The 20,746-nt window shown below is 31.9% G+C and overlaps 1 protein-coding gene across 10 annotated transcripts in view; it reads left to right on the plus strand.

Moving 5' to 3' along the window:
* Positions 1-20,746, plus strand: part of MBD5 (methyl-CpG binding domain protein 5) — a 330,231-nt gene that overhangs the window by 223,799 nt on the left and 85,686 nt on the right. The gene's annotated exons all lie outside the window — the stretch shown is intronic.

Genomic DNA, 20,746 nt, shown 5'->3' on the forward strand with positions numbered 1-20,746 from the left:
CTCTATCCCTTGAGCTATAACCTCCCCTCTGTTTGTCTGTTTTATATATAGTAACATGTCTGTTAATCTCCATATATAAAGAATAATTTTATCAAAATTCTAGTCACTTAAATGTAGTTTTTCAGTATTTCCCGTCTTAATTGTTGCATTGTGGTATGTGTGATTTCCCTTTAGAGTTATTGAATAGATTAAGAAAAATGTACTTAAACAAGTTATTTTCATTTTAATCCACCTTAAAAAGGAATATACACATATAAAAATTATAAGAGGTATCAGAGTTTTATTATAGATTATTAGGGTCTCTCGTTTACTTCCTGTCTTTCACATAACTTGGGGGAGGGAAAAGGAGAAATTTTAAATCCATAACCTAATAAATTCAGTAGATTTCAAGACTAAAAATAAAAATTACAGTAAATACAATTCCAGGCTCCAAATATCTGCAGCTATGTGACTATGGCTAAAAGAAATTGCAAAACCACTGAGCATCGTTTATAATTAAGATATATTGTCAACCCTTTGTGTTTCCTATATAAATAAAAAGATTGTAATTTCCGATATCATGATTATCATACCTATTTACCTTAATTGTAAGTGGAAATTTTCAGTATCTTCTTGTCTGTTCCAGACTGTTCATTGTACACGCACACACACATACACACATACCTGAGGGAATAGTAAAAACAAAAGACATTTTATTAAGTAAATAACACTCCTCAAATGTTTTATTCAGCTTAAATAATAGAACAGAAGTTCATTTTTAGGGCACTATCTTCTATTTTACATAGAAATTATTTTAAAAACTATATTATGCTGTTTTTTCCATAATTTCAATGTTATGATTTCTTGGTAGTGCTACAGAAATCTTCCTGCTTGTATTTTTTTTCTATTCACGGTATTCAAGTGGTCCATGTGACCTAGATACTGAAAATTGAAGTAGGGTGTGCTGCATTGCTGATGTTTACTGTGAAACCTCAGAAACATTCTGGTTCCACATGCTAGAATTAGAGGGTGCACACCGTTTAATATTGCTGGTATTTCAAAAGGTCTCAGAAAGTCTGCCCAATCATTTTTAAAGCTGACGTTAAAATATAGTTTAAAAATATTCAAATAGTAAAACATAATGCTTTTATATTCTAGTTAAAAATGCACACATAATCATTGTTCATTGTTAAATTTTAGATCAAGTTAGATAAGACTCATTATGGATTTTCCCTCATTATTTACCTTGTTTTTAGAATTATAGTAATCTTACTAATTTTGAAATCCACCCTTAAAAAAGTGTAATTTGTCTTTGGCCATTTCCTAATTTTGGGTGAACTGTGTTAAATTATTTAAAAATAAAATAGTATCTAGAATCTGCATTATAAAATTATGTTCATCAGGAGAATTTATTTTATCATTTGTCAGATTGATACAGAACATCTCTTCCAGAAAGTCAGCTTTTACATTCAGGAAGCCATATTCTCCTAGTGTGGAAAGCTATTTTACCCTTTAATACTTCTGTGTGAAAAATAAAACCCAGAAAGGGAAGCACTGAATGAGTTAAAGCATCTGCACAAATGACTGACTTTCAAGTGGAGAGTTATATACGTACTGAAAGAATCTGATTTGTTTTCTCTTTACTCATAGCAAAAATATTGTAAAATAGAAGAAATAACAGATTACGTCACAATTCTCAGCTAAGAAAATTAAAGCACAGATGTGCTAAGGATCAACTCATAGTTTTCTTTGTCCTCTTGATGATAGAAAGATTAGCTCACCAAACTAATTCATAGGTTTCTTTATGTAGCCAGGGAGAACTAAAGAGTACCAGGGCAGATGACCAAAAGTCTTAAGACCGTAAGCTGGAAACTCGGCGCCTAGGATCTGTCTGAAGTACAAGGAGACACAGAAATAAGTAAGGACTGCAGCTAAGTGAGGCAGAAGCTGAGCAGAATGAGATGTAATAAACAAATAAACAATAAGTGAATACAAGAGAGTGGCCCAGAGCCAGGACTCTGAACAGAAAGTGTGGGCAGAACGTATTAATACTTTTTGGGGAAATGGGCATGGGAGGCATATCAGAACAGGAAACATTATAATCGAACAAGACACCTACTTCTGATTTGTCTCCAGCTCCTGGATGAATTTGCTCTTTCTTTTTTCCAAATCAGTATTTCACAAACTGGTGTTTCATAGAACAGTCTTCTAAAGGCTGTATCATGAAGGTGGGGAGGAAATACCAGTTGTCAAGTAAATTTGGGGAATTAAAATACACACACACACACACACATTCTTCATATTTTTTTCTCTTGAAAATTCACAATACCCTTATCATGTACAACTCCTAGAGAAAATAAATTTGTAAAACCAGCATTTCCCAAACTTACTTGGCCTGAAACACTATTCTGCATCGCATCAAATCCCATTCTTCGGAGCTGTGTTCTCCAGGACACCAGTTTGGGAAACTAACTGTCCTGCTTGTGTTTCAATAAGCTGTTGCAAAGCCATTTTTAAAAGGTAGGGTATATGCTGAATAAATGAATTTATCCAGTACTTCCTAATATAGCTCTTTCAACCTTCTACAAGATCCAGTCTTTGATACGAGAAGGGCTCACATTATTTGCACAGTCAGACAAATAGGAAATTACCATAGCTACTTATTTTTAATGATTAGTGTGTTTGGTTACATAAGCTAGACTCCACAACACACAACCACTGATCCTGTATTTTGGGCAGCAATCAGTAGACAGTAATAAGAGCATCAAGGCATGCTTCATAATAATTATATTGTGCTCTTAGTAATTCTTGGTAAAGAGGACTCCAGCTAAAAATGTCCTGAAGTGGTCTTGTGTTAATAATAAGCAGCAATCTGTTGCAGCAAGATGCATGGAACTACCAGTAACCAGGGGATTTGTATTTTCTGTGCTGATTCTGCCATCAGCTATCTATGAGACATCATAAAAGCTCATTGTCTTCTGAAAAATGAAGCGATTACCATTTCCCAGCTCAATATTATGCATGAACTTCTAAAAGTTTCTAAGTTCTGCGCTCAAATTTGGGAAATTCTGGATTAAACAAGGTAAAGCAAATTTCTTTACTCATAGTTAATGTGAATTTCCAAAAGATGGATATAATATTAAAAGTTTCTGTATTACCTTATGTCTGTACCACATATTTTAAGTGAGCCTCCAAGCATAGTTTGGGAAATACAGAACTAAATGTATTCCAAACCTCCTTGTAATTTTGAAATATTGTAGTCAATGATTTTAAATTAATCTGTTTACATTTTTCTCCTTATAAGGAAAAAAGAGGACACTATATTTATAAGCAAAGATCTCCAACCATATGCTTGTGAGAGATCAGCATTATTTGAAAAATGTCTTAGGTCACAGTATTATCTTATAACAACTCCACATTTAATTTGATCATTTTAATTAATTAAAAATAATATGTGCATGATTTTAGAATGTTAAAGATGTTTAAGTTGTTATATAGTATTAGTCTTCATGGTTTTTACATAAAACACTCTAAAATCATGCATATATTATTGTTTACTTTTACAAATTGCATGTTACAACTCTAAAGAAATAAGAGCTAGAGAAGAAACAGTTTTTCCAAAATAGGAACAGTGTTGGTTTTCATCACTTTATTTAGTAATCAGTGTCATGTGTCATAGCATATTCTTCTAAAACATTTTTTAATGTGACGTAATAGTAACTTTCTGCTTTGAAAAAAAGAAAGAAAGAAAGAAGGTTTTATTTCTTTGGAGGTAGAGTGGTACATAGATCAGATGGGGTTCTTTTGAGGAAAATTTACTTACAGAAAATACTTGGGGAAAGATCAATGAAATGGAGTAGGAGATAGACTGAAGAGACCCTAACTGGCCAAATCTGAGACCGTTTGAGCATCAAAATAAATAATGATAATAATGAATTATAATACACTGAATAAAATAAGAACCCATCCATTAAATGAATAAATAAATAAAAGAGAGGGAAGAGAACGCTCTTCCTTAGATTAGAATGACAACTAACACAAGAGAGAATGGAGTAAGAAAAACCATCAATGGAAGCTAAAATTAGTGGGTAAAGTTTTACATAAAATACTTTCAAAGTATATACTCTTTAATTGTAAAGGAAAGTTAGTAATATGACAGTAGAGAAACTGGTGGACTTCACATTAACAAACTGATCAAATTTCACACCACCAATATCGGATTAAACTGACATTTCGTATGCTTCCTGTTATGATGCACTTAAAAAGGACACAGCATTGTCTCTGTAGTATTCCCACCAAAATACGTAACACAGGGCTAATCATGAGGAAACATCAGAAAAACTCAAAATAAGGGACCTCTAACAAAATAACTGGTCTGCATTCTTCAAAAATGTTGCTATCAGGAAAAGCCAAGTAAAAGTTCCATTTAAAGCAAACTAAAGAGACTTTAACCACTAAATGTAATGTTTGATAATAGATTGGATCCTGGCTTGAGGAGCGAGGGGAGCGGGGAGGAGAAAATGTATAACATGCTACAAAGAGCATTATTTAACAGTTACCAAAAATTAAATATGGACTGTGTATTAGATATATTAAATTTCTTGATTTTGAAAATTGTATTGTGGTTATAGAAGAGAATGTCCATGTTCCAAGGAAATGCTTACTGAAGTTTTTAGAGGTAAATTGGCACAGTACTCCAGTTTCCTCTCAAAAGAACAAATCAGATAAATAGATAATTAGACAAATAGATAATTAGATGACAAAGCAAATGGGGCAAAATGTAAACAGTTGAGGAATCTGTATGATGTTTCTGTAGAGTTCCTCATCCTATTCTTGCAACATTTCTCTAAGTTTGAATTTAACTAAAATAAAAAGTTTTAATACTTTTTTTTAGCTTGAGTATGCCCACTGAGAGTTAAAGCCTGTTTCATTATAATGAATCAAATTGTTCCAAGTATATAAGAAAAAAAGGTCAAATTTTAGAAATGTTTATTCCTTTTTTCCAAATTGATAAAATTATGAAACTAAATTAATACAGTAATTAAACCCCTCCCTCAAAAAAAGTTAATTTATACTATATTTGTGAGCCATGTTAAGTTTTTCTATGTTAAATGTCCCATATGACTTCAACGTACTAATATTTAAGTGAATGAACATACAGAATGTACAATAGACAGCTATTTCAAAAGACACATAAAACTAATACATCCATTCTCCCCAGCCTTCACCACACCCACCACACATTTACTTATTCTTCGTCCCCCACTTTACATGGCTAATTGAAGTGTAACAAAAGCTTTGTCCAGGAATCTTTTTTGCCTTCTATATTTTATAATCATTCTCATCACTCTGTATAGTGATACATTATGTATTAAACGGAGAAATTTTTTTATTGAAGTATAGTTGATTTACAATGTTGTGTTAGTTTCAGGTATATAGCAAAGCAATTTGGATATCTATTCTTTTTCAGATTCTTTTCCATTATAGGTTATTATAAGATATTGAATGTAATTCTATGTGCTGTACAGTAGGACCTTGTTGTTTATCTATTTTGTATATAGTAGTTTGTATCTGTTAATCCCAAGCTCCTAATTTATCCCTCCCCAACCCTCCCCCTTGGTAACCATAAATTTGTTTTCTATGTCTGTGAGTCTGTTTCTGTTTTGTAAATAAGGTCAGTTGTATCATTGTTTTAGATTCCACATATAGGTGATATCATATGATATTTGTCTTTCTCTGTCTGACTTATTTCACTTAGTATGAAAATCCTTAGGTCCATCCATGTTGCTGCAAATGGCATTATTCATTCCTTTTTATGGCTGACTAATATTCCTGTGTGTGTGTGTGTGTGTGTGTGTGTGTGTGTGTGTGTGTGTGTACACCACATCTTCTTTATCCATTCATCAGTGGACAGGCATTTAGGTTCATTCCATGCTTGGCTATTGTAAATAGAGCTGCTCTGAAAATTGGGGTGCATATATCTTTTCAAATTAGAGTTTTCATCTTTTCTGGATATATGCCCAGGAGTGGGATTGCTGGATCATATGGTAACTCTATTTTTAGCTTTTTAAGAAAACTCCATTCTGTTCTCCATGGTGGCTGCAACAATTTACATTCCCACCACCAGTGTAGGAGTTTTCCTAGAGAAAGATGTTTTTTAAAAAGACTTTGTATGAAAAAATTTCTAGTTTTTGATCTTTTCTTTGTGTCATAAATTACTATAGTATGTTTTATTCTTTAAATGGGATAATTTTTACACTATCTTTAAATATTTTGAGTGCATCACAATTATTTTTAAACCTGGCATTTACATTATATGTGTTATTTACATATATATATATTTACATAAAGGAAGTAAAAGTATGTTTTACTTCTTTCACGTTTTTCAAAGTATAAATTCTGCCTTATTTGGACCCATAAGCTATATGGTCTTGTATGACTCTTTTCAGAATTCAAATGTTACTTTTTGGTTCATACTGAGAGTTGACAAGTCAGAGTAAAATCCAAAGAACCAAATTGTACTGTAGTTTAATTTTTAAAGATATTTTTCATTTCATAGATAATTGGGAGACAAAGACTGTAATAGATTCAGATATCAACTGGTATAATTTTTTAATCTAAGCATCTAAACCAAAAACAAAAGTGTTAAGTAAGAGGGATTAACTAAGAGGGACCAAGTATGTGTGAATATATGAGTATGTTTGAAATAGGTTTTTAAAATTGTTTTGATGCTTCTGTGTAAGAAGGAATATTATTATTCTTAACATTATAAATGTTGAGAGATGAAGTATTGTTTTCTCACAGAATATTTATTAGCTTTCTAAGAAAAGGAAAGTGTATAAGCATTTCAGCAAATGATTTTTTCTGTTGAATCTTATTTTTTTAATTCCACCAACACTTTTATACTCCACATTCAAAATGTGTTAAATAAAACCATGTCAATAAATATTCTTGCCCTTTTAACAACCATATAATTTCTCTGAGAAAATGGTCACGTGTCATCATGGAAGATTATTTTATAGAATTAAATCTTGGCACTCTTATTTACATAAGAAAGGATTCAGCGCCAGTGTTGACCTACTTTTTTTTTTCTCATTCAGATTTTTTTTAGCAAGGGAATAACTGTCTCACTCCCAGATTTGAAGCCAGAATTTTATTGTAACATAATAAAAAAGAGAAACCCATTCTTCTTTTTTTTTTTTTTATCTGAATATCAGGTTATAGCATATCAACAACCAGCAGAAGGAGAAAAAAAATGTTAGGAAGTGACTATAAATACTAAGTTAATTCCAGAACTTCAAGATTTTAAGAATTTTGCTAAAGCTTCTCTAAACTTTCTGATTTTTTATTAAGAAATTCATAATTTAGAGTGGGAAAGAAAAGCACAGAATCTCAAGTTGATGTCCGTATTACTTCTGATGGTTTCATCATCCTCTTACACTTCTTGTGAAAGCCATTTTTGGTTGTCTAATCTCCTCACTGGTGTGGGTTCAAAGAAATAGTTCAGTAGGGAATTGAAAAGTGATTGTCCATAATACCAGTATTATAATTCTCTTATACATCCAGTGACCTTCCTATAGAAAACATCAATATATTAAATACACCCTTAGTGTTCGTGACTGAATGCCCAGTTGGAAAAGCTGCTTTGGCTTTCATTCATTCATTCAGTATAATTCATGCACATTAAGTGCCAGGTTCTATAATTGGATTAAAGGTGCAAACATAGACGATGTAGTTTCCATTCTCAAATTGCTTAAGACAAGCAAACTGAACCATAGCAGTGCAATATAATAAATGTGGTAAAAGTAAGCACAATGTGCTAAGAGCTCCTGACCCATACTGGGTTGTTCTGGAAGACAGTGATTTTTGGCTACCAAAGATGGGGTTAGTAAAATATGAGGTAAATTTTGTGATCCAAATCAGCTTTTTTTCAAGGTAAACATTAGTCTTATTAACATTACCAATTTATTGACTGTCTCTGATATGTTAAATGTTACACATACAATCTTGTCATCTACATTAGATACCCAAAATAATAATAATGAGAATTTTTTTCCTAAGAGAATATTTCTCGTTTCTTCTGGCTATTGGCCTCCTTATCATTAACTGGTGTGCACCAGTTCAGGCCACACAACTCACACATACTTTTGACTTTCAGAGGTACCCAAAGAAAACTATAGATTCATTAGTGAAAATTTATCCTTTACTACTCAAACCCAACTCAAATTCTTGTCCTACTAAATGATTGTTGGATCGTTACCTTCATCTTTGTATGTGAAAGACAGTAAATCTTGATTACACTGTGAGCCTTCACTGGTAGGAAAAGCATCATGATGCAGTGTTTCTGCAAAGTAATAGTAATAAATTTGGAGAAACAGCCTTGAACAGAGAGGGAGATTTCCAAATATAAAGAAGAGTGGGAATACAGAAATCAAGATGAAAGATAAGAAGGTGGGAAAGGTTAGCAAAGAGAACATGAGTTTAAATGAATAAGGTTAAGTGGAAGAAAATATAGTGGCTCTTGAATTTTGAGGGGTTTAGTAGTTAAATATCATACAAAAAAGACTTAATGAAAAGTCACTTGTAATTGAAGTTGGGATATTGGGCAGTCTTTGTTATTTTCTACAATTCTGCCTCTGATTTTCACCAACTCTGCTAGCATGGTAACTAAGGAAAAGTAATTTAGCCTTTCTTTGATCAGTTGTTCTAATTAGCTTTCCATAGTGTAATGAAGACCTATATATTATCTTTTAGTTGCATACTGGAATGAACACATTGTTCAGTTGTATATATTCATCTAATTTTTAAAAGAATTAGATGTGTCTGCAAAATTAAATTTTAACTTTGGTAAGTACAGACTTTAGTGGAAAGTTAAAAATTGGTTATATAATATTACAGGAAAGCAAAACCTAATTTTTGAATAAGCTTAACTATTCAAAGTTTTCAGGGAGCAGAGGAAGAAAGTATCTTTGAGAAGTTGTTTACTTATTTTTTTATTTCCACTCATGATTTTGGTAGATCTCAGTCTATTTAGGGTATAATAGTCTTGTTCAGTGATACCATTTCATTACAGTGAAAAGTACATAGTGACCTAACAGAGCAATAATTCCTACTGATTATATCTGATACAGTGAAAAATAAAAATGTATTCTGTATCTGCTGTTGAAAGGAGAGGTTTTACAAATGCCATTTTTGCTTTCATTTATCATATGTTACATCCATTATCCTTCCAATAATTGATAAACTGTAAGACTTTCTGAACCAAAGTATGTTAAAACCTTTACGATTTTGAAAATTTTAAACTAATGGTATTGATATGATATAAATATTGGTGATGGCTTAAATTTAAAAATAGATAAGCTTCTGTCTACATGCAAGTCACCTTTTTTGGAGACTCTGAAACCAGCTACATTTATTGAAAAATCCTCAAAACACAAACCAAATAAAATACTCTTAAGTAGTCATCAGATGACTATGATCCTTTTTTTTTTGTATGTACTAATTAGAATTATTCTTAATGCTATAACTGACTTTGTTGCTTTCCTCCATACCCTCGTTTTTCGTGCATTCCTTTTAAGTATTGAATCTAGGTTTACCTGATAACATCGCTTATATAGTATACTGGGATACTTGATTGAGTTGGAGTAACTTAACTAGATGCTAATTTGCCACACCCAGAATATTGCAAAGCTTAGTACATTAGCACACAGGCCCTATCTTTCTGTATGTGTGTGTATACACAATGCTCATGTATTCTTTTACTAAAAAGATCTTTATTACAAAGATAGAGGATGTAAAAATTCTGAATGTATATGTAGGTGTTTAACAATCCTCAGTTATCATCTCTTTTACAGTGTAAAAGATCCTTAAGCAATATAAGACCAGGTTCTGGTTTTTTTTTTTTTTTTACCACTTCTTTTTTTTTATTGACACATAGTTGATTTAAAATATTATACTAGTTTCAGGTGTATAACATAGTGATTCAATATTTTTGTAGATTATTCCATTTAAATTTATTATCAAATAATAGCTATATATCTCTGTGTTGCCTATCTAATTTATTTATTTACTTGCTTTACCAGAATTTTTATTGATAAATTTTTACTAGATCCATTTTTAAGTCTTTTTCATTGAATAATTGTTGATGTACACTACATGTTTTAGGTGTACAACATAGTGATTCACAATTTTAAAGGCTATACTCCATTTGTAGTTATTATAAAAATTGGCTGTATTACCTGTGTTATACAATATATCCTTGTAGCTTATTTATTTTATGCATAGTAGTTTGTACCTCTTAATCCCATGCCCCAATATTACCGTATCTTTGACTGAAATTTTAATTTCTTAAAAATTATATCCATTACAATCAAGGCCTCCTCACTTTTAAATAACTCACAGCCTCATTAAGACCTGTAAGAGTCAACCCTCAATAGATGCTTGCAAAATGCAAGAATAATCCAGCTTCCCAACCCCCATTTCCTCATTCTACTCCTACTTCCCTTGTCTCTGGACAGATTTGTGATGACTTTCCGAATGCTGATTCTGCTTAATATACAACAATGTGTGTATAAATAAAAACTTAGAATTCAATCCTTCTTTGCTTCAAACCTGTTTTTTCCTTTAAATCTTTTCTTAGCATAAACTTATCACTCCAAGATCCATTACAGTGCCTTTCCTTTATGTTTACTTCATAAGTTTTTCCCCCCTGAGGTGTGAACCTACACTTTATCTAGCATACATTAATATCTATTTTTTAAATATAGTCAATTTACAATGTTGTGTTAATTTTTGGTGTACAGCATAGTGATTTATTTTTATATATACATTTATTCCTTTTATTTATTTTTCATTATAGGCCATTACAAGGTGTTGAATATAGTTCCCTGTGCTATACAGTAGTACCTTGTTTATTTTTTATATAGTAGTTAGTACCTGCAAATCCCAAGCTCCCAATTTATCCCTCCTGCTCCCTTTCCCCCCAGTAACCATAAATTTGTTTTCTATATTTGTGAGTCTGTCTCTATTTTGTAAATAAGTTCATTTGTGTCCTTTTTTTTTTTTTTTAGATTCCACATGTAACTGATATCATATGGTATTTTTCTGTCTCTTTCTGACTTACTTCACTTATTATGACCATCTCCAGGTCCATTCATGTTGCTGCAGATGGCATTATTTAATTCTTTTTTATGGCTAAGTAGTATTCCCTAGTTTATATATACCACAACTTCTTTATATAGTCATCTGTCCACGGACATTTAGGTTGATTCCATGTCTTGGCTACTGTAAATAGTGCTCCTATGAACACTGGGGTTCACGTATATTTTCAAATTAGAGTTTACTCCAGATATATGACCAGGAGTAGGATTCCTGGATCATAGGGTAAGTCTATTTTCAGTTTTTTTTAAAGAATCTCCATACTGTTTTCCATAATGACTCCACCAAACTACATTCCCACCAACAATGTAGGAGGGTTCCCTTTTCTCCACACCTACTCCAGCATTTATCATTTGTTGACTCTTTGATGATGGCCATTCTTAGTGGTGTGGGAGTTACCATATGATCCAGCAATCCCACTCCTGAACATATATCTGGAGGAAACTCTAATTAAAAAAGATACATACACCCCAGAGTTAATGATGTTAAATATTGATCCTGAATGCCACAGCCTTAGACTTTTCTTTTAGCATCCTTTCTAAAATATAAAATACATTATTAATGAAAATTTTATAAGCACCAGATCCAAAACACCATGGTTTAATAGCATATCTTAGGCTTACTGCTGAATCTTTATTTTATTAGTAACAAAAGAGTTCAGGGAAGAAATACTTTTAAACCATATATTTTTGTATCCATCAAGACTGTTTATTATAAATAATATAACCCTCTCTGGTCAGCTTAACAATAAAGGAGATATATTAAAAGGTATTAATTTAGTTGCTAACAGACTCCAACAGGACCAGAGAGCCAGCTCTGAAGTTAATAAAACTGTCCAGACATCTTCCAGGAGCTCCTCTAGCAAAAAATACTATTTCTACTGGCACCCAGTACTTACGATGCATCTGTCTCAACACGACTGTTATCCCCAAAGAATCAAATAAGTTCTCCAAAAAGGGTTGCATCCTCAGGCTGCTTGCTTCCAATTTCAAATCACTCTGTAAATTTGATTGCTGGGACCAAAGATACTTGCCTAGCTGCAAGACAGTCTGAGAATCCTAGTTTTCCAGTTTCTGCCTTAAGAAGATTGGAATCATATTGTAAAAAGTTAACTAAATATAAAGAAAGTGTTCAAAACTTTGTGGCATCCATAGGTGACCAGTGTCCACAGATAACAGTGAACTAGATTAATTTTCATCTTAAATATTTATTGCATCATTTAAAAATATCTAGGGGTCAGATGTAAGTCATTGTCTTTCTCTGGGAAATTTATCCCAATTTTTGCCTTCAGTAAGCACACAGATTATTTTCTCAGTAAATCACTTTCACCAAATATGAACTCCTCTAACCATCGTTCATGCTTGAACTGAAGGAGAGAAATACATCTGTGGTTGTAAGGCAAGGTTTCTCACCCGCAGCACTATTGACATTTTGGAATGGATAATCCTTGTTGTTGGGGGCTTTCCTGTGCGTTATAGGTTTAGCAACATCTCTAGCCTCTACCCACCAGATGCCAGTAGCACATGCAGACACACACACACCCAAAATGATAATCAAAATTGTCTTCAGACATTGACAGATGTGCGCTGGGGTACAAAATCACTGCCAGTTGAGAGCCACTAAGATATAGCTATGCTTTTCTTAGTGGACAGCTTCCACTAATTAATAGAAGCCACCTTTGACTACTTTCTCTGTTTCTTACAGTCCTACTGTTGATGTTGCAGTTATGTCTCTCACTGCTTCCCCTAAATTCTTCTCATCAGAATGTAGAAAATAATATAAATATAAAAAGGAGGTTGAAAAATATCTCTTCTCTGTAGCCTCCTCCAATCATTCCCTTTCACTGTGCCTTCTGCGCCTCCTGCACAGTGTAAATATTCTACATCCTCTTCCTTCTTTAGGGATAGTCTTGACTGTGGGTGCCTATAGGAATGAAGGGAGAAGGAAAGTGAGTTCATATTTTGAATTTAAACTTTGTGTTCCAAAACCTTGGTTACTTGACTGAGTACATATTTCTTAAGCTTATCATGGGAACAAATGAAATACAGGTACCCACTTTGTCATTACATTACATTTACTTGAAAAGATGTTCCCACAATACAGAAATTAGCTATTATGTAGTCAAGATTTGGAACTGAGCCTGGAAACCCTCTTTAAAAATACCTTTCTGTATTTCCTTTTGTAATGTAGTGCATATGCAAGGAACTATAAATAAGCCATATAAATTGCCTTTTTCTTTTAATGCTTACTGCAGTAGTCATTAATTTACATATATGTTCACTTCTTAAAAAAATATAGATTGTATGAGTAAAATAGTTTTATATATTAATCCTTAACTATTCTAAGCAAAAATAAAATAGTTTAAAAAAAAATCGGTTTAATGACACTTGGTTTCCTGATAAAGTTAGAAGTTGTCCTGAATCATATTGCTGCTTTTTCAAATTAACCTCCAAAACTGCTAACCTGTTGTAGGAGTTTAGGAACGTGTCTTTCCAAAATTGAAGAATAACATCTAATTTCTTTAAGTGTTTCTTTTACTGCTTAATAAGGTATATAGCTTTGCAAGTATGAGAGCATGATTAAATTTCTTTTTGTATTGCTTTTAAATGGAATAAATAATTCAGCTTTTTATCAGGATAATTTCAATTTTTATACTGTATTATAAATAGCCCATCAGCTGTGTTAGAGAGTTTTTTTTCTTACCAGAAATATTTAAGGTTTTCCTATTATTAAAAAAAAGAGAGATGTTGATCTTATTCCGTCTTGAAATAACTCCCTAATTCTAAACAATACTTTTTATTTATTAATTTTGGCTAGTTTCCATAGTGTCCACTATTCTAATTAAACTCAGAATTTGGTATATAGCTTAGATATATTTTAATATATATTGGGAAAATATTTATAAATGTGTAATTAGATAATTACAAACATATAATCTTTTTGCTATCCATTGACCTATTTGGAAAGTAACAAATATTTTGTGGCTTACTTCCTATTTTTAATATTGGTAGGATTTGAAAGAATTTGGAGAGACTGAGGTACAGCATATAAAAATATAATTAAACATTAGAAATTGATATTCATATTTTATTATTTATGGTTAAAATTAAAATGTTTAATTGAAAAGAAAATGTAGTAATATTTAAAAAGAGAAAAGTAATACATTCTTGCTCAAGTCTGAATTACTATCAAATTTTTTAGAAGAGAAACGCAAATCGAAACTACAATGAGATACCACCTTACACCTGTTAGGATGGCTGTCATCAAAGAGCCAAGAAGTAATAAGTGTTAAGGAGAATATGGAGAAAACAGAACTCTTGTGCACTGTTGGTAGGAACGTAAATTAGTGTAACCACTATGGAAAACAGTATAGAGTTTCCTTAAAAAATTAAAAATAGAATTACCATATGATCCAGGAGCTCCACTTCTGAGTGTTTATCCGAAGAAAGTGAAAATACTAATTTGAAAAGATATATGAATCCCCCATGTTCATTGCAGCATTATTTACCATAGCCAATAGATGGAAACAACCTAAATGTCCATTGATGGATGAATCAATAAAGAAAATATGTCTATAAACAATGGAATATTATTCAACCATAAAAAGAATGAAATCTTGCCGTTTGAGACAACATGGAACTCAGGGGCATTATGCTAAGTGAAATGAGTCAGAGAAAGACACATACTGTATGATCTCATTTATATGTAAAATCTAAAAGAAAAAAAAAAGCTTATAGATACAGAGGATAGATTGGTGGTTGCAAGAGGTAGGGTTTGGGAGGTGAGAGAAATGGTTAAAATTTAAGTGAAACAAGAACAAATGTTAGAGAACTGGCACATGCCTAAAATTCCCAACAACCAGGGCAAAACAAAAGAGATAAAAGGGAAAAATATATATATGTAACAATATCAAGTCTCTATACTCATAAAAACATGGCTTCAAAACATATTAAAATATTAAAACTCAGTAAAATTAAAGAAAGAAATTGATCAATTTAGTATCATAATAAATTATAACATACATTTGTCTGATTGAACTATGCACCCAATAATTAAAGAATATGCATTCTTTTCAAGTGATTACTCATTTACAAAAATTGACCATATTTTTTCCACAAAATGTCAATAAATTTCAGAAAATTGTCTTACAGGTCACATCTTTTTTTTTTCTGACATATAAATAAACGCCAATGGCAGAAGATAAATTTTTAAGTAATTAAACATTTGGAAATTTAAAGAAAAAAGACCTTTGAATAACTCACAAACCAAAGATGAAATCCTTCTAATTGGACAAAAACTAAACATATCAAATGTGTAGGATACATAACCTTAAATGCTTACATTAGAAAGGGAGGGAGGCTGAAAATCAATGACCTAGGCTTCCAATGTAATCAGTTAGAAATGAACAATAGCTTTAAAAAAAAAAAGGAAGAATGAGATAACAAAGAGCAGAAATTAATGAAATGGAAACTATGCATTTAATAAGTGGGATCAGCAAAGCCTGAAATTACTTTTAAAAGACCTGTAAAGTAGATAAATCTCTAGATGTTTACTCAATTAAAAATCAAAGAGAAAAGGCAGAAATAAATGATATTATCAGTAAAAAAGGGGGTACACACCTACAAATCAAGTAGAAATTTAAAGGATAAGGGGATATTAAAACAACTTTATAGCAATAAATTTTGAAAAAAGTAAAATACACAAACTCTTAAGAATTATAGCTTACCAGAAGTATCTCCAGAAAAAACTGAAAGTTGAGGTAATCCTGTAATCATTAAAAGAATTAAATACTTTGTTAAAACCTACTCTTTAAAAAAACAAAAACAAAAACAAAACCAGTATTCTGACAGTTACAACTGACCTCTGACCTTTCAAATAAAAATCATTTCAAAATTACACTCTTCCAGAGAATAGAAAAAAGAATATCCCCAAAGTCAGCAATATACATCTATATCAAAACCTTAATATCCATACCAGACAAAGACAGCAAGAGAAAGTAAAAGCACCATTCATCCTCACTCATGAATGTGAACATCAAATCCTAAACAAAACATTAAAAAATGGAAGACAACAATGTATAATAAAAGAAAATACATCAGGACCAAGAAGGACATCAAAAGAATGCAAGCATGGTTTAACATTAGGGTGGGGGAGAATCTATATGTGTCATTTAGCATAGTAAAAGATTAAAGGAGATAAAACATGGTCATCTCAATAGATTTTTTTTAAAAAACTTAGTTGACTCATTCAACTAAAATTGGGGGAGGGAAAAAAATCTCTTAGCAAAATTGGAAAAAAAGGGAAGATTCCCTAACTTGATAAAGGGTATCTATCAAGAATATGCAGCAAACAGTATTCTTACCAAAGTAATAGAGACATTTTCTTTAACAAGACAATTTAACATTGCGATAGAAGTCAGTCCCCACAGCAAAAACAGAAAAGAAATCAAATATAAGTATTTGAAAGGAGGAAATAGAACTGCCTTCATCTGTAGACATTATTGTCTACATGGAGAACTCAAAATAATTTACAGATAAACTCTTAGCAATACTATGAGAGCTTAGCAAGGTGGCTGACTAAGAAAATCAATATACAAAAATAAGTTGAATTTCTAACATAAAAAAGTTAGAAAAGATGCTGTTTACTACAGCCACAAAGACTTAAAGATACATAGAAATAAAATGAACAAAAGTATGCAAGATCTCTATGGAAAAACTATAATCTTTATTGACCAACATTAAAGTTCCAAATGGAGAGTCACACTAATACATCAGACTAAATATAGTCAAGGTGTCATTTTTTTCCAAATTGATTCATAGATCAATGGGATTCCAGTGAAAAATCGTAACAGAGTTTTTGAGGAATTCTACTTGGGAATATCTACTTGATATTAACCTGTTTTGGAATTTCTTTTCTATTTCTCTAACTAGAAAAAGGACCTAATTAAGATAGGAATGGTTAAATCCTTTAACAGACATGTTCATAAACCATGTAAGTCTGTAAAGTCCACATTTCAAGCCAGTCAAGTGAAACTCGCAGGACTCTTTGATAACCTAATAATGTAAGAGACCAGAGAAGAAAACGTTCTGAGGTTTCTGATTATTGTATTTAGTCTTAGATAGTCACAATTTATATTTCAAGGTATTTTTTACCTTTCATAAATGGCTTAGAGAAATGTTGATTATCTTTTAGAAGTTTCAGAAAACAGTGCTAAAGAACAGTATTTACTAGGAGATAAATCTGTATCTAAAAACAGTTTTATCATGTAAATTTGTATTTCAGCACACAAACAAACAAAAAAATGTTTACAGATTTAATTTGTAGCCCAGCTATATTTTTTACACAGTCTTGCTTTGCTATACTGAATAGTTCAATGACAATGTTTCTCTGCGTTCAATATGAGGAATTTTAGCAAAAACCCAATGAATTAATGTAATTTATACTATTTAAATCTTTTTCCTTCCTGAAAGTAATTTTTGACTCTAGAGTGTTTTTCTTTTGACATCATGTATTTCACAAGTAATGTACTTTGGGGTCACCTAAAACAAAAAATGAGTTTCTCAACAGCAGACAACATTCCCATCTAATATGTTCAGTCTGCCTGATTTTAGTAAACATGTAAGAATTAATGGAAGTGTCCAGATGTTTTTCAGTAGGCATATTTCTTCAGTTATTCTGTATCTTATAAAAGCTTAACAGCCTGAAACCTAATAAATGTATTGATAAAGTTGTCAGATAAAAGCAAATATTTACAAATCATTATTCTGAAAATAGATAAGTTAATATTTGTCTCAGGTTTTGCATTTGTTCCTCAAGGGATATAGATATAAAACATGTATTCTATAAAAGAATATTTCTATTGACCTTTCCATGTATCCATTTTTTTCAATTCTCTCTGACACTTTGGACTGTTGAAAAGCATAGAACATTTAATAATTTTTGCTGTAGCTTCCCTCAGTCTGGTACACTATATTATATAATTTCTCTTTTACATTTTTCTCACAAAGTAGAAATTACTTCATTGTTTTTATCTGAATATGAGTGGTGCTACTTATTGCAGATGTCTATTTTTCTAATAATGTAGACCAAAGTTTATATTAGAATGGGTTTTCTGGAAGACAAGACATTTTATTATTGCCATAGCTATTTCTGTAGTAAGAGCAGTGTAGATAATACACAGTAACATAGCATGATTCCAAATTCCAAATCTTTGTCATGGGATTTGATTGGTTTTCATTAACAAAATCAACTGGGGAACTGCCAAATAGCCTTATTTCTTTTTTAGATTTTAGACCAGTGTTTTTCAAGATGTTGCATTTAGACTTCCATTTCTACCAAAATTACCTGGAGATACTTGTTAAACAATACACATGCCTAAATGATACCCTGTATCTTCTCAGAATATGATCAGTCTGGCCTGTGCATCTGCGTTTTAACAAGTAGTGCTGATGATTCTTTAACACTCTACAATTCCAGAACCACTTACGTACACCATAGCCTGAGAACTAAAAAAGCTTTATTCCCTGCCTTCTTAGGTATGTTTCATCCTCCAAATTACTACTGTTTTATTGTGGTATAATTGATATATAACATTATATCAGTTTCAAGTGTACAACATAATGATTCAATATTTGTATATATTACAAAATGATCACCACAATAAGTCAAGTTAACAACTGTCGCCCTATATGGTTACAAAAAAATTTTTTTTCTTGGGATGAGGACTTTTGAGATCTACACTTTTAGCAACTTTCAAATATGCAACACAGTGTTACTAACTGTTGTCAGCATGTTGTACATTACATCGCCATGACTTATCTTCACTCATTCCACCCACCACCCATTCCCTGCCTCTGGCAATCACCAATCTGTTCTCTGTATCTATGAGCTTGGGTTTTGTTTTGTTTAAATTCCACATGGAAGTGAGATCATATGATATTAGTCTTTCCCTGCCTGACACATTTCACTTAACATAATGCTCTTGAGTTCTATCCACGCCGTCTCAAATGGCAAGATTTCATTCTTTTTTATGGCTGAATAATATGTCATTATATATAAATATATAATGGACTGTTACATACACCACATCTTCATTATCCATTCATCATCCATTGATGGACACTTAGGTTGTTTCCATCTGATGGTTATTGTAAATAATGCTGCAGTGAACATGGAGGTGCCTATATCTTTTCAAATGAGTGTTTTCACTTTATTTAGATAAATACCCAGAAGTAAAACTGCTGGATCATATGGTCATTCTATTTTTTAGTTTTTTAAGGAAACTCCGTACTGTTTTCCATAGTGGTTGCACCAATTTATATGCCCACCAACAGTACACAAGTGTTCCCTTTTCTCCACATCCCTGCCAATACCTGTTTTTGTTTTTGCTTGGGTTTTTGTTTTTTTTTTTTTGGCTTTTTAATGATAGCCATTCTAACAGGTATGAGGTGATATCTCATTGTGGTTTTGATTTGTATTTCCTTCATGATTAGTGATGCTGAACATTTTTCCAAAATACATCTTAATAGTATTATATCTGCATTACAGTTCTTTCATACTTTGGCTTAAATCAAACAGCACTTAAACTAAGGAGAACCAGCCTCAGCTCTGGTTCTGAGCTAAATGGTTTTCCCTCACTAGTTTACCTGAGGAACTTCTCTTCATCCTTTGCAGCCTATGACTGCCCTGTGTTTGTTTGTCAGGTCTGGAGTATAGATAGCATTTGTAAAATCTGTCCCATTCTTTTTTTGTTACAATGAGTTTAGGAATTGTTATCTCTTGATTCACTTAAAAAATATTTTAGTCCAGGGGGAGGAGGTTATAGCTCAAGTAGTAGAGCGCATGCTTAGCATCCATGAGGTCATGGGTTCAATTAACAGTACCTCCTCTAAGAATAAATAAATACTAAATAAACCTAATTACCTCCCCCCACCAAAATAAATTAATTAATTTAATTAACTTTTAAAAAAGAAATATTAATTTAGGGGGTAATGTTTACAATGAAAGTTTCTCTCTCATTCCTTCATTCAATGTTACTGCAAATTGGAGCACTTTTAAACTAAGTTCAAAAAAAAAAATCACTGCCCTTCAGCCTCTTAAATACAGCCTGTAATTCTTGAGTAGAAGTTACAGTATATTTCTTCTAGCTCTGCATTACTGGGATTTAGTTCCAGAAATGTTTTAAGCTGCAGGTCTTTTGTTATCCTTTTTGTTATATAGAGACCAAGGAAAGTAAAGATAAAGACCTTCTAACAAATTATTCAGCTGTCACTCCTGTGAGAATTTCTGGATAAAGGAAAAAGAAACTATCAGTATGCTTTAGACAACTGAGAAGTTTGATAATCCTGTGGGAAAGTATTCCTATCTAATCTTTTAAATCTGGTCACCTAATGTTTTCCATAGGTTTCAAAATCTCCTCTTCAATTCCTATGATACTAACATAAAGAAATAAACCACTTCCAGGGTCAAAAATCTGAAATTAAGGGAAGTAAACAGTGCATTACCCAAGGTTTTCTCTTCCCCTAACCAGTTAAAGTAACAAAACAGAAACAAGAACATGGTCTGTGAGTGACATCTCCCTTTTCCAAAGGCATTGCTAGCCTTATGTCAT

Source organism: Camelus bactrianus, chromosome 5 (genome assembly GCF_048773025.1).
Source record: "Camelus bactrianus isolate YW-2024 breed Bactrian camel chromosome 5, ASM4877302v1, whole genome shotgun sequence".
NCBI classification, from domain to species: domain Eukaryota; kingdom Metazoa; phylum Chordata; class Mammalia; order Artiodactyla; family Camelidae; genus Camelus; species Camelus bactrianus.